Source organism: Triturus cristatus, chromosome 9, assembly GCF_964204655.1.
Source record: "Triturus cristatus chromosome 9, aTriCri1.1, whole genome shotgun sequence".
Taxonomy (NCBI): Eukaryota; Metazoa; Chordata; class Amphibia; order Caudata; family Salamandridae; genus Triturus; species Triturus cristatus.
The window spans coordinates 1,049,563,280-1,049,579,233 of record NC_140592.1 but is presented as its reverse complement, the minus strand read 5'-3'; the positions used below and the strand labels follow the sequence as shown (position 1 = coordinate 1,049,579,233).

Here is a 15,954-nt window from a genome sequence, read left to right as displayed (position 1 = left end):
TTGGGCTGGGGGGTACGCTCCTTGCATACGGGGTGGGGGTAGGGTCCGTACATATCCGTCCCCACGCTATGTGATGTTTGTGCGGCCCGTACCCAGGCCTTTGCCACGTGGGTGCGATCCGTCCCGCCATTGTTGGGGTGACGTGTGTGGGCGTGGTCCGACTCGTACCCACGCTCTTCAGGCGTGGGTACGGGACGTACCTGTCTGGTTGTGTTGCCGGTTCGCGTGGTGACGGACTTCCGTTGTGGCGGTCGCTGGCTTATCAGGACACGCCCCCACCCCCTCGTGGTGACCAGGGCATGGGAGTCAGGTATGTCCAGGCCATGTGTGGTGTGTGACTTATGTGGTTGTTTTGTGGCCTGCCCTGGTCGTGCCACCCCCACCCCACCCCACTTTCCCCCCTCCCTTAGTTATTCTGACCTTCTGCGGCGTCTGCGTCGTAACCTGTAGAGGAGGTGTACTGCTATGAGGGCAGGGATGACTCGTAGGTTCGGGTCCATGTCTGTCCGTCACGTACTGGTCCTCCTTGTTCGCGTCGTCGTCTGTCCGTCGCGTACTGGTGGTCCTTGTTCGCGTCGTCCTGATTTCCCGGCAGTTTTTGGCTGCCGCAAAATATTCACCGTGCGGGGTGACGTCGGTGCGAATCGTGATTCCTGGGTCGTGAATGGCTGGCTGCGAGCGTCCCGACGTCAGGTCGGCGCTTTCCCGGATCGCATTGGTAGGTGTTTTTTGTTCGGTCGGGCTTTTTTACGAATCGTACGGTAATGGTGTACCCGTGCGAATCGTAATTCCTTGTTTGTAAAAATTGTCGACCGGGTACGCGTCGGGCGGAGATTATGCTCCGTCCGACGGTTCGTACCCGGTTTTTGCCGGATCGTGATAGGCACCCAAGAAGTCATTGGGAAGCATCGGTAATGCAAATATTTGGTCCTTCTTTGAGTACAAGGAACTTACTACTAATATGAGGCAAGCAAACGATGAAGAATATGGAAGTATTCTGAAAGATATCAGAATTGGACTACTCACTGAAGCTGGCACGAAAGCATTACAGAGTCGGCTGTTACATAATTTATTTCCAAAGGAAGAAATAGTTGCAGAGAACATATACAAGAACATTGCAGAAAAGAAAAGTGTCATCTGCTTAATGCCAACTCTACGTGAATGCTCAATATTCAATGAGGAGCTTTTGAAATTGGAAAAGGAAGATATCAGGAAATTGGAAGCAGTGGACAAAATTGAGGATGGAAGAATTACTGTCACATTAACAGGCACACTGAAAAATAAATTGGATTCACTAGAGAAGAACATTTCCAAAACAGCTGGATTAGAAAAAAATCTATATGTTTGCATGAACTGTAGAGTATTTTTAAGGAGAAATTTGGATGTTGAAAAAGGTTTAGTTAATGGAGCTATGGGAAGAGTTGTGGGTTTTATTAATTATCAGAAAAAAGATGGAATTTAATGTTTAAAAATAAAATTTGATCAGATAGAAGAAGTTAAAGACATTTGTCGTTGTTCAGTTCGTTTCATGCTTGTGAAAGACTTATATGTACGTAGGAAGCAGTTTCCGTTTTCTCTAGCATATGCTGTAACTATTCACAAGTCTCAAGGATTGACTGTAGATTGTGCATTTGTGAACATTGGTTCAACTGTGTTCAAAGAAGGTATGGCATATGTTGCTTTGTCACGAGTGAAAACATTATCAGGTTTATTCATGATAGACTTTGATGACTCAAAAGTTAGTGCTGATGCAAATTGTGTAAAGGAGTATAATAGATTAAGAAGAAGCTATGCTCCTCATTTAGGTCAGTATCCTGTGTTGGAGAAACGTGTAGTTTCTCGTAAAAGGAGAAATGAGAATATCTGTAATGAAGATGTAGAGAGGAGGAAAAAAAAGAGGAGTGATGTAATTGCAAGCAAAAAGAAAAAGGAAAATGAAGAACAGGTTGTAGGATGTCATTTTGAAAATAGCTCTGGTGTCAACTGCTACGCTAATGTAGTGCTGAATGTTGCATTTTATCTGGAAAGTGTGCAAGAGCAGATAATAGTAAATCAGGGAAAAAGATTCTGTTCTGAGTTGAGTCTCCTTTTTCAAAAGCTGAGTAATGATAAAACTCAAATAGAAAGTGCTACTGAAATTAGAAAACTTTTAGATGTATGTTCAGGACGAACACAGTTTTCTCAAAATGTACAGCAAGACGCACAGGAATTCTTGATGTTTTTTCTTCAGGTACTGGAAGAAGAAGGGGTTCCCATTGAAAATTTATTTGGTCTCTCTTATAAATGGGAACATAGTTGTGAAAACTGTTATAATATATGTGGCTCTAATGTTGATTCTGAAAGGTTTATTTATTTAACATTGCCAGAAAGTAAAACAGTCACTTTTGCTAAATTAGTTAAAGATGCTAATCATAGCATGGAATGCAGTGAGTGTCAATCTGACATGTTTTCAACGTTAATTTTAAAGGAATACGGACAGTATGTAATTTAAATGATGCAACGCTGTAAAGCTGATGGTTCAAAATTAGATACTTTAATAAAGAAGTTTACAGGACAGCAATTATCAATTTCAGGAAAAACTTTTGTAACAGTTGCAATAATTTTCCATGATGGACCTACTGTAACTTCTGGTCATTACACAGTTTATCTTAAATGTGAAAAAGGCTGGACACTGTGTAATGATTCCCAATTGATTTTTAAGAAACGTTTGCCTTTTGATTTAGCAAATTCCTATCTAATCTTCCTGAAACCTAAATTTTAGAGAGATTTGGCAACATCTGGACAAAACAATTTTACCATTTTATTGGATTACCATTGGAATTTAAAAAAAAAAATGATTTTACAAATTACCATTTGGCCTAATGGAAAGGTAACCAATTGTAATGTGGACTTTTTCAATTTTTAATGAAACTTTGGAAAACCAAAAATTTAGAAAAAATCGGTAACATCTGCATAATTTAAATTTTGGAATGTTATTGGATTGCCATTGGAAATTTATTCAAAAAAGATTTTTAAAATTACTATTTGGCCATGCGGAAAGGTAAACAATTCTATTGTGGACTTATTTAATTATTAATAAATCTTTCAGAAGCCAAAATGTTACAGAGAATCGGTGAGATCTGTACAATTTAAACTTTAGATTTTTATTGGATTACCATTGGAAATTTAATCAAAAAAGAATTTTAAAATTACTATTTGGCCTAAAGGAAATGGAACCAGATGTATTGTGGAGTTATTTGAGATATATTTTTGTGATTATACTTCTGAAACAAAAATATCAGACGGTATTTTAAAGAAATATGTATTGATATTAGATGATATTTTTTAAGAATATTATGCATTTCTATAAAGTTATGTTTATGCAAAACGAGATTGTGGGCTTTTTTAAAACAATCTTTGAGATTGTTAATTTTTTTTTTGCCCGCTGTTAAATGATGAATGCAATTGCTTTCACAATTTATAGTGAAATGCAATATATTCTGAAAACAGCAAAAAAAAGGCAAACATTTTTTTTTAAAAATATGTAAATATGTGTACTGTATTATAAAATGTTTTATTAAATATTAATACTTTTTTCTTTTTTTTCAGATTGAGATAGAAAATTTTCGAAAACTAGAACCATTTTTAAAGCAATTAAAAAAAAATTAAAATGAATAAATATTTTTTTGAGTGGGTATGGTAAGTCAAAAATATCATGGTCCCTTTTTTCCACTTCTCCACAATCACATTTTCAGTTTTTCATTGTAGTCTCTCAAGGACCTTGTAATGTGATAATTGATTTTTAGTGTTTTTTAAAAAAAAAAATAATAATTACGCGCACCGTACGCGTACGGTAAAAAAAAATCAAAAAAGAGTTTTAAAAACATATATAAAAAATAGATGAAAGGTAAGGTTGGCTCTTAAAAGAGCCGTTGTGTTCATGCAGGGACAGAGGAAAGAAAGAATGGGAATATTAGACGGTACGACAAATGTGCTGATCTATTTTATTGTTCACTAGGGAAATACTGGTCTCCCTATAACAAATTAGATCATGACAAGTGGCGCACCGTATTTCAACCCTCAGAAACCGAGGGTTAATTTCCTGAGGAGAAGAAAAAGGAGATGCTCCCACCACAGATGAAGGGCTCACCTGACCTGCAGAAGAAGGACTCGGCCCTGCAGATGATGGTCCAGGCTGAGCTGCTGTGGATGTGCTTGGTTGACTTACTGAAGGGTTACCTTCAGTATGTCGAGCATGTGTCCTTCTGTGTACATCCTTAAGGTGTCTCAACATGGTGTGATTCCCGAAGGAATACTTCTTGTTGGGATTCCCTCTTGAAAGTACACGCTTACACAGCTTACAAGTCACTAAGGGTGCATTTACCTTTTGCTGGCCCTCTGGAAAAGAAAAATACTCCCATATGAAAGAGGTCTTTTGTTTCCTCGTTCTCTGCCTCAAGGTAGTGCTGCTAGCCTCACTCTCAGAAGGGCTCTGCTGTTCTGCCATCGTATCACAAAGACAACCCAGCTCCTTCTCCTAAGGGATCACAAGCAGAAATGAGGGGAATGGGTGTGGTGTAGGAGAGTTCTAGAACTGAAAGTAGTTTCAACCAATCAAAAGTTGTGTTTCATGATCACATGACCCACCGTACGCTTACGGTGCGCTTACGGCAAAAGTACGCATGCGCGTAAAAAAGACACGCGCACGCGCGCATGCGCAAAACAGGCATGCCCCTTCACTTCCGCGTAACGTGCGCGTGCAGCGTACGCGTTACGCGCTGTGCGCGCGTGACGTACGTCTACGCAAATTGCGTAAATGAAAGCAAACAGCGTAGAAATCTAACGTAATTAAAGCAAGACGTGCGATTACCGTACGCGCACGTTAAAAAAAAAAAAAAAAAAAAAAAGGAAAAAAAAAAATATGTAATACTAATACATTTTACCTGTTTATTTTAAAAAAATGGTAAAATAAAAACATATTGTAGAATTTTTAAAATTTAACCATAGTCTTTAAAAAAGGATAGAAAATTAAAATAAAAATATGTAAAAAAAAATTTGAAAAATTAGCATTTAAAAAACCTTGCAAATTCACTGAAAAAACCATGGGTTTCACTCACGTTATAGTTAGGAATTAGCATTTAAAAAACCTTGCAAATTCACTGAAAAAACCATGGGTTTCACACACGTTATAGTTAGGAATTAGCATTTAAAAAACCTTAGAAATTCAATGAAAAAACCAAAGGTTTCACACATGTTATAGTTAGCTGGACATTTCACTCGTAAAAAACCATTGAAATTCCCCCGTTATAGTTAGTTCAGCTAACTATAACTCGCGCGCCCGCAATGCACTACTGATGACGTCACATATTACATCACTCATGACATGGTCACTGACATCACTCATGACATCACTGATGACATCTCAAATGACATCACTGATGACATCACTGATGACATCATCCTTGTGATAGAGTGGCAGACCTCCTCTTCCCCTAATATAACCATTGAAACACACATTCAAAAATAGAAACTAAAATGATCAAAATAATGAACATATCAATATCAGTTACAACAACCTAATCAGTAATTCTAAGAACCACATACACATACAGTCATTCACCAACAGTCCTCTACAGTCACTCATACATGTACTCACTCATCATATGTATTCATACACCTATACATCCTGTTACACAACGCCACTCATCCATAGAGTTACTCACACACATAGTCACTCATGCTAATAAAGAATCAAACATCCATTTACTTGCATATACAGTTATACACACACCACCACACTTACTTCTACAGAAACTTACATATACTTACTCTTTTAAACAATAACTTATAGAAACACATACTTATTCATACAGGAACTCTTCCAATCTCTCATTCTCACATATACTCACTTATATACACCAATAGTCACATATACTAGTTTAAAACATATGTAGTTACTCATAAAGACACTATAGAGACAGTCATTCACTCACTAACACACCCATGCACACACTCATCCACCCATACAGTCCTGCACACATGCTGTATTCAACACATACAAACAGTGAGTCACTCATTCATGCACCTATGCACTAAGTAATACCCCCCACCGAACCATACAGAAACTCAGACACTCATACTGATAAAAAACCAACTAATAACCTATATAGACACTCATGTAGCTACTCACCAACCCATGCAGCCACTTATACACAAAGTAAGAAACTGATACAGATATTTTCATATTTAAAGATTACTCAGTAAGCCATGTATTCACTATGATACACTTAATCAGTCAGTTACACAAAATTTTTTTTTAAAAAAAAGCATCCATTTAGACACTTATATACCCATTTATTCTTCCATTGACCTTGAGATATACATAAATATAAAACATATTTAATTTTCAGAAAAACACACAATCACTGGATGATGTCATCAGTGATGTCATTTGAGATGTCATCAGTGATGTCATGAGTGATGTCAGTGACCATGTCATGAGTGATGTAATATGTGACGTCATCAGTAGTGCATTGCGGGCGCGCGAGTTATAGTTAGCTGAACTAACTATAACGGGGGAATTTCAATGGTTTTTTACGAGTGAAATGTCCAGCTAACTATAACATGTGTGAAACCTTTGGTTTTTTCATTGAATTTCTAAGGTTTTTTAAATGCTAATTCCTAACTATAACGTGTGTGAAACCCATGGTTTTTTCAGTGAATATATATATATATATATATATATATATATATATATATATATATATATATATATATATATACATATGACCCAGTTGAAGGCAGTTGCCCAAACGCATCGGACGTGGTCATTTATTGCAATTGTTGTAGACCACACAAATTTGGCACGTTCATTTACAAAAGAAAAGTAAAAGAGATCGAAATGGTCAACATCCTGGAGAGTCTTGGATCACCTTTCTTTGTCTGTGCCGCTACATGGTGGACTGATTAAATTGTGCCGCTTTTTGATTATATATATATGTATATATAAATATAAAACGTGGATTCCGCTGGAGGCTTCACTCTTCCAAACTAACGGACACGGACACAGGTTGGTGCTAAAGGTGTTTCTTTATTCAACCGTCGCCATTACGCGTTTCAGCTCCGTAGAGCCTTGCTCACATGACATGGTTGCTCAATTTTGTGTCTTATTTAAAGTGAAACATACACATATTCGGGGAATCACATGTTCATAGATATAAATAACAGACTTCATTGCACATTTATAAATATATTATACATAGTGAATTTATAAATATTGTGTTTAAAATGTACAAATCTATTTTACATGATTACAATTTTGAAGTAAATATACTGTATGTGTCCTATTTCAATTTTTTGAAATGAGGACATCTTGAAACACCTAAATAGTCAATCAAAACTGGGTTAAATCCCTATATCAGAATATTTATTTTCCTGCATTTTAACCTTCCTTTATAACCCAAGTATGTTATGTAATTATTTGAAAGTGCTGTATGTGAAAAGTGCAATGTGCTAAAATTATATAAATTAGGTCATTATCGTGTTATATTAATGTTTAATATTTTTTAATAATTATTTTTCTCATTCCGGTGTTCTCCCTGATCTTTTTCCTTTTCTATCGATACCCTTGATTAGAGAACTGGGTTTGAATGTAATAATAGATATACATATTGTATATCAATAAGATGCCTTATGTTTTATGTTTGCACACATGGCAACAACGTATCCTTGTATCAGTTGGGGAAACAAAGATGGATATCTGGCTGTTCGGCTTTCCTCATGTTAATTTGTCAGGGTTTAAGTCTTTATTTTATAAATGCTCAATATATAAAATATTGACACATAAATATATAAATAAATAGTTTACATAAATAAATATATAAATATATTTAAAAAAATCTAAAAGAAACCCTTCAAGTATAATACTTTCAACTCGTATAGCCCTATTTATCAATATTATCATTGGCTTCAAATCATGCCGAGATATTCGTTTACTTCTGATTGTCATCCCTTGTCATTCTGTGATAGTTTTCAAATCTTCAGCTTATGTACGTATGGAGATCCTCTGTCGCATTCAGCCCTGATGGTGCCTTTGAGTCTAACTGTATGATATATCTTGTTTCCAGTTTCCTCAGCTTTATGACTCTGCCCCCCCCCTCCATCTTCTGGGAGGCACTGAATCTATTACATAGTACTTAATGGCTGCATTGTCCAAATTGTGCTTTTCTTTGAAATGGCGCGCCACTGAATATGTGTTGTCTTGATTTGTTATGCAAAAACCAAAGGAAATGATGGACGGAGTGTTGAACATTGCAAGCACTCACCCCCAGTCAACTGATCTGGGTTTAATCCATCACCGTTCTTTAGCCCACTCTGCCACCCCAGTTCAGACATGGCCATATGCAAATCAGTCTGACCCTGTGCCTCATGGGAACAGTCCAGCCCGAACTGCCAAGCCATGTCTTCCCTGGACCGGAAACAAGCTTCCTAGGACCGGTTTCTGGCATTTCAGCCGTCTTCAGCCAGGCTTGCTTGAATCCAGTGGCAAAGTCAGCAAGGGACTCACGTCTGAGCATACCCTGCCAACCTGCGAACAAAGCAAAAACCAAAGGAAATGATGGACGGAGTGTTGAACATTGCAAGCACTCACCCCCAGTCAACTGATCTGGGTTTAATCCATCACCGTTCTTTAGCCTGGCTGAAGACGGCTGAAATGCCAGAAACCGGTCCTAGGAAGCTTGTTTCCGGTCCAGGGAAGGCATGGCTTGGCAGCTCGGGCTGGACTGTTCCCATGAGGCACAGGGTCAGACTGATTTGCATATGGCCATGTCTGAACTGGGGTGGCAGAGTGGGCTAAAGAACGGTGATGGATCAAACCCAGATCTGTTGACTGGGTGTGAGTGTTTGATTGGTTCTGATGCTCCGTCCATCACCACTCCCTTTTGTACCGCTTTGTTCGCCATAAGTTGGCAGGGTATGCTCAGACGTGAGTCCCTTGCTCACTTTGCCACTGGATTCAAGCAAGCCTGGCTGAAGACGGCTGAAATGCCAGAAACCGGTCCTAGGAAGCTTGTTTCCGGTCCAGGGAAGGCATGGCTTGGCAGCTGGGGCTGGACTGTTCCCATGAGGCACAGGGTCAGACTGATTTGCATATGGCCATGTCTGAACTGGGGTGGCAGAGTGGGCTAAAGAACGGTGATGGATCAAACCCAGATCTGTTGACTGGGTGTGAGTGTTGGATTGGTTCTGATGCTCCGTCCATCACCACTCCCTTTTGTACCGCTTTGTTCGCCATAAGTTGGCAGGGTATGCTCAGACGTGAGTCCCTTGCTCACTTTGCCACTGGATTCAAGCAAGCCTGGCTGAAGACGGCTGAAATGCCAGAAACCGGTCCTAGGAAGCTTGTTTCTGGTCCAGGGAAGAGATGGCTTGGCAGCTCGGGCTGGACTGTTCCCATGAGGCACAGGGTCTGACTGATTTGCATGTGGCCATGTCTGAACTGGGGTGGCAGAGTGGGCTAAAGAACGGTGATGGATCAAACCCAGATCTGTTGACTGGGTGTGAGTGTTTGATTGGTTCTGATGCTCCGTCCATCACCACTCCCTTTTGTACCGCTTGATTTGTTATGGCCCGCAAATGCTGAAGAATATGTTTGTGCACCTGCAACACAGTGCTGCCTATGTACTGCAGGCCACATGTGCACTGCAATACATATACAGCATACTCCGTCTTGCATGTTAAGAGTTTATCAATTTTAAACTCTCTATCACTGAATGGAGTGCTGTAAGTATTTTTGTTTATGCCATGTGTGCAACCTTTGCATGTTTTGCATCTAAAAAATCCTTTTCTCATCTGTAACCAACTGCTTTTGTCAATTACTTACGGGTTTGTCTTGACAATTTTGTCTCTTGTTGATGGCGCTCGGCTATATGTGATAGATACTTTTTGAGGGCCTAGTGAACCAATTACTGGGTCACACAGTACCATGGCCCAATTCTTTTGCATGATTTTCTGAATTTCTTTGTGCTGATTGCTGTACTTTATGATCATACAATATTTTTATGCACCCTGTTTTCTTATATCTCCCTCTTTCTCTTTTAGAGCATTATTTCTGCTTTGCTCAGTCGATCTCAAAAGGCTCTATCAATTGCTTTTTCTTGATATCCTCTCTGTAAAAATCTAGCTTTACTTTCTCTTTGGGCTACTAATAAGTCGCTATTGTTGCTGCAAATTCTCCGAAATCGCAACATCTCTTCATACGGTATGCTGTTTACAAGATGTTTAGGATGCATACTACTAGCATGGAGAGTTGAATTGCCTGCTGTTTTCTTCCTAAAAAGCCTACTTTCAATTTTATGATTTTCAACATATATCTGGGTATCTAGAAATTCAATAGAACTAGAGCCGATAGTAGCCGTAAATTTGAGATCAATATTGAGGGACTGAAAAAACTCACTAGCTTCACTTTCTGTTCCTTGCCATATCATAAAAAGATCATCAATGTAACGTCGCCACCATTTTTTTCACATTTTTCATCATATATTGTTTATGTTCACCCATGAGAGCCAGTTCCTCCCATCTGCCCATATGTAGGCATGCATAACTAGGTGAAAAGCTTGCTCCCATGGCAACTCCTCTGATTTGTTGGTATAACTGGCTGTTGAACATAAAAATATTGTTGTATAGGCAGAACTTTATCATATCAATAAGCATATTACTATGACGTTTCAATGACTCAGGTCTACTTGATAGATAATATCTTATTGCTTCTATTCCGTCTGTGTGTTCAATACTCGTATATAACGAGGTTCCATCCAATGCTATTAACAGATAGTCATCCTGCCAATCAAATTCCGAGATTTGCCTTAAAAAGTCACTTGTATCACGAACATAACTGGGTAAGCTTTTGACATAGGCTTGAAGGAAATAGTCAATGTATCTAGTAGTGTGTTCTAGTAGCCCATCCCTTGCAGAGATGATAGGTCTGCCTGTGGAATTGTCTTGATCTTTATGAATTTTCGGAATGAAATATAGCGAAGGAGTAGTTGGATGTTCTTTTTTCAAATACTTGTATTCTTCTCCAGTGATCAGATTTTCCTGTCTCCATAAGGATAACATTCCATAATATTCCTTGTATGATGCATTCAGCTTAGCCTGGTTGCTCCGGTTATAACATGATCTATCATTGAGCTGGCTATATTCTTCCATATCATATAGATTTCGTGGCCATAGTACAATATTTCCTCCTTTATCACTGCTGCGAACAACAATTTCATCATTTTCTTTCAATCTTCTTATTAAATTTCTGTATTGTAGATCTTTGTTTTTTAAATTGATCTGTTTTCTTGCCACAGTCTTATTCAGTTTTTTGATATCTGCTGTCGTTGATTCATGAAATAGATCTATAGAGTCTCTAATCATGATGGGATTAAATGTTGATTTTAGTCTGAAGGGGGTAGATATAGTTTCCCTTGTACTTTCATTGTTTACTGTAAGTAATCTATTGTCACTCGCAGTATTGCTGAAATTCTCATCCCATAGTTCTTCCACAGTTTGAAGGATTGTTTGGTCAGTTTGTGATGTTGTTAAAATACCAGACCTTTCATTATACATTTGATCTTCGTCTGTTTCATGTTGTTCATTCTGCTTTTGATTTGTCTTCATTTGAATATGATATTTCTTTAATTTCAATTTTCTAACTCCTTTATAAATGTCCAGTCTTGTTGTAGCATAATCAAAATTTACTTTAGGAGCATACGATAATCCTAAACTCAACATATTTGTTTCCTGATTTGTCAAGATCACATTTGACAAGTTAATGATCGTGTTATTTGTTTCCTCGGGTTGTTGTATTGGTGTTACCAATTTCTCCTGCCACCTCTTCTGTATGGTCTGCGCGTGCCTCTTATTTGCCTGGCGTCTCTGCCGGCGCTTGTAGTTGGCATGTCTTCTATTCTGTTCCTTTGTTGCGGCCGTGGACGCAGAGTTTGTCTCCTCTCTTGGCAAATAAAATGTAATTCTTCCCCCGGTGAGGGTTTCGATATTTGACTTGCTTCACTTACTTTGCGCATTTCAGACTCAGATCCACTTTCTCCTAGTGAACTCAGATCTGATAGTGACGAGTCAAAAATTAGCTAGCATTCGCGCCAAGAATTTTCAATTCTATTAAGGACACGGAGGCGAGGATTGTGCTATCTCCTTCTTTACTGCTTAAATCACAGCAGCCAGTAAAACATACAATTTAGTAAAACAAACTACATTGTCCATGGTACTTTGCGTCAGCCACGCCTCCTTAGCCCTCCATAAGAGCCCTGGTTACTGTCCCAGCATCCTCTTTCTTTGCTCGAACTGTATAGAAGTCCACTAAATCTATAATACTTCACGAACATCCTCCAACATGGAAGTTAACAGGAAACCAAATTCCACCGAAAGGCTTCAACTTGAACACATCTCTTATTCAGACTTCTTGCCTGCACCTAGGAAAAACCAAACATGGACAACCCTGTAATTTCTGCATGGTACCATATTTCAGTACAATATCAACGGGTGGGTAAGCATGAACAATCATATTGTAACATAGCCGGGTGGGATAATCCTCGCCTCCGTGTCCTTAATAGAATTGAAAATTCGTGGCGCAAATGCTAGCTAATTTTTGATTCTATTACAGGACCGGAGGCTTCAGATTATGCTACTTTAACGCTAATTAAAAACAACAGAGGTTATTTCTCCCACCGGCTTGTAATAAAATTGCTTGAAAGTTTATTCAGATGACCAATCAGCACAACGCATAATGTCCTGAATGCTAGAACCCAACATAAATGATTTTGATGCCATGGCACCACGCACAGAATGTGCACCAAACATTTGGATATCAACGCCAGCTTCCTTCATGATATAACAAGGCCATCTGGCTATGGTTGCAGCAGACACTGTTTTAAAAGATTTTTGCAAAGCAATCAAAAGTTGAGTAGAACCCTCAGGCCTCAATGATCGAGTACAATCCTCATAAGTTTTCAAGCATTGGAGAACACACAATTTCTCATTGCTAGGAAAAGCATTATACTCTATATGTCTGGAAAGTGTCTTGGTACGGCCTGTAATAGTAAAAGAAACTCCTTCCGGAGTAAATACTCTACCTGTAATTTCCAGTGCCCGCACATCCGATGAACGTCTACAAGCTGACAAACAGAGAAGCATTGCCAACTTTGCAAACAACTGTTTCCTTGATAACAAAGTATTCACCGGCCAACTATTGAAGAGGGAAATGACTAAGGAAACATCCCATAAACCTGAGTACTTGGGTTTGGAGGAATTCGCTATTCTTATGCCTTTAAGAAGCTTACAAATCATAGGATGCATACCAACCGGTTTCCCATCCACCGGGTTATGCCCCGCCGAAATGGCTGATCTAAAGTTATTTACAGATCGATAAGCCAAACCGCTTGCTGCCTTCTCTGAAAGACAATTTACAATATCGGGTAATCCTGCCCCCACGGGATCCAGGTGCCGTTCCACGCACCAACCCATCCAGCCTGTCCAGGCTGAAGAGTATCGCATCCTGGTGGAAGGCGCCCAAGCTTGCCTGATGAAATCCGAAGCTGTCTCTGAAAATCCCGGCATTTCCCATTGCTGCCGGAAATTCGCCATGCCATCAATGACAACCGCTCCTATAGAATCAGAGGGTGCCGTTCCCCGTGAGGTCCCAGGAGAAGAGCCTCCGACCATGGGAGCCTCCTGGGAAGATCGCAGCTCATCTCCAACAATATCAGGAACCATGGCTGCGATCTCCATTGTGGCGTCACTAAAATCACCTCCGCCTGTTGTCTGAGAATGTGAGAAGTCACTCTCGGTATGAGAAGAAAAGGTGGGAATGCATAATTCACTGACCCCGACCAATTCTGAAGGAATGCATCTGTTGCTTTCGCTACTGGATCCGGTCTCCAACTGAAGAAGTTGGGAATTTGTCGGTTCAGCCTGGAGGCAAATAAGTTCGTCTGACATGGGCCCCAATTTCCTGCAGCCATTGAAATATGCTCGGCAGTAACTGCCAATCGCTGTAATCCCTGAGGTGGCTGGAATTCCAGTCCGCTATGAGGTTGGATTGCCCTGGAAAATATTCCGCTATTACCGTTATCTGGCGACTCAGGCAGTAATGCCAGAAATCCTTGGCAATCTCTACCAACAGGGATGATCTCGTTCCTCCCAACTTGTTTATGTATCTCACTGCCGACACGTTGTCCATCCGTAGAAGGATGCAACAGGAGGTCTGCTTGGGGGACAGAGTTCGAATCGCAAAGGAACCCGCTAGGAGTTCCAGGCAATTTATGTGTAGTGATAGTTCCTGGGGAGACCACCTTCGCGCCTGTGGAAATATCGCCGCAACGCGCTCCCAAACCCCAACGACTGGCGTCGGACTCGATAACCACCTCGGGAAGGGAGCCGAAAATGGCTCTTCCGTTCCACGCTTCCACGTGGTCCAGCCACCATTGCATCTCGTCCCTCACTTCCTGTGAAAGGGAAACCAGGTCTGTGTAAGCCAAACCCTTCTGTAGGTTTTGGATTTTGAGTCTCTGTAAACCTCTGTGATGTAGTGGTCCCGGGAAAATCGCTTGGATGGACGATGCCAATAACCCCACTACTCTGGCAATGACCCTGAGAGAAACCACCTGTTTGCCTAGCATTGCCACTATTTCTCTCTTCAAGTCCCTGAGCTTCGCTTTGGGAAGATGCAATTGAGCCTTCTGGGTGTCTATCACAAAACCCAGAAACTCGGTCGTCTGTGACGGTATCAGAGCTGATTTGACATGGTTGATTACAAACCCCAGACTCTGCAAGAGAGAGATCATCATTCGAAGGTGCTGTGAAACCAGTGCTGGACTGTGGGCCATGATTAGGATATCGTCCAGATAGATAATCATGCGCACCCCTTGCTCCCGCAAATGTGCAACCACCGGCTTCATCACCTTGGTGAAACACCAAGGAGCCGAGGAAAGCCCGAAAGGAAGGGCCAAATACTCGAACCACTGACCTTTCCATTGAAATTGCAGGAAGCGGCGGTGTGGAGGAAAAATGGCAATGGACAGGTAGGCATCCTTGAGATCTAATCTGACTAGCCAATCCCCTGGTTTCAACAGATCCGCCAAAAGGTGGATCCCTTCCATTTTGAAATGTTGGTAAACGAGGTAATGGTTGAATTCCCTCAAATTCAGGACCAGTCTGTGGCCACCGCCCTTCTTCTGGACCAGAAAAATATTGCTGCAAAAAACGTGAGGCTTGTTGTTGCATAAAGCTATTGCGTGTTTTTGCAGCAATTCTTCTATTTCTTTGTCGATAAAATTGCATTCTTGTTGGGAAAAATGGAGAGGTTTCGGAAAAGTCTCCTGACAGGGTGGTTCGTAAAATTCCAGTTGGAATCCTTGAACCATCTGAATTACCCACGCATCCTGGGTAAGGTTGCGCCAATTGTGTAGAAAAAATTGAGTGCGACCCCCCAACGGTAAAAGAGACAAATCTGGCACACTCACCTGCTGAACTCTGTGCTTGGAAGCCTGCTCTGTTGCCACCTCCGTGGAATCTGCGCTTGTTGAATCGGCGACGAGTGGGATAGAAGGTTCCCCCTCTAGTAGAATCCCATTCACCTCTTCCGCGATCATAGTCACCTCTGGGGGGACCTTCAATGGAAAAAACGGCCTGACGAGCGTCCCCTGCCTCGTCTGGCCCTGTTGAAAAGGCCTTGCGTAATACTTGTTTTATTCCTGATTGAGCTTTATCAAGGGATGTAAAAGTCCCCAGGTACTTTGACACATCCTTCACGAAACGGTCTCCAAATAGGTTGCCCTCCGCCAGAGGCCCGGGTTCAGCGGCTGCCAGATCGGTCAGATTAGTGTCCATACGCATAAGCAAGGACTTACACCGCTCCGTCGATATGGCACAGTTGGCATTGTTCAGCAGGCAAATGGCCCTCTGTGTCGGATG

General features: G+C 40.6%; 1 long non-coding RNA gene across 1 annotated transcript in view; it reads right to left on the bottom strand.

The window, feature by feature from the left end:
- Window positions 1-12,050: 12,050 nt before the first annotated feature.
- LOC146799341 (uncharacterized) overlaps window positions 12,051-15,954 on the bottom strand; it is a 115,829-nt gene continuing 111,925 nt past the window's right edge. The window contains exon 3 of the long non-coding RNA XR_014968887.1: window positions 12,051-12,455. This is a non-coding gene — a long non-coding RNA (uncharacterized LOC146799341). The remainder of the gene's footprint in view (window positions 12,456-15,954) is intronic.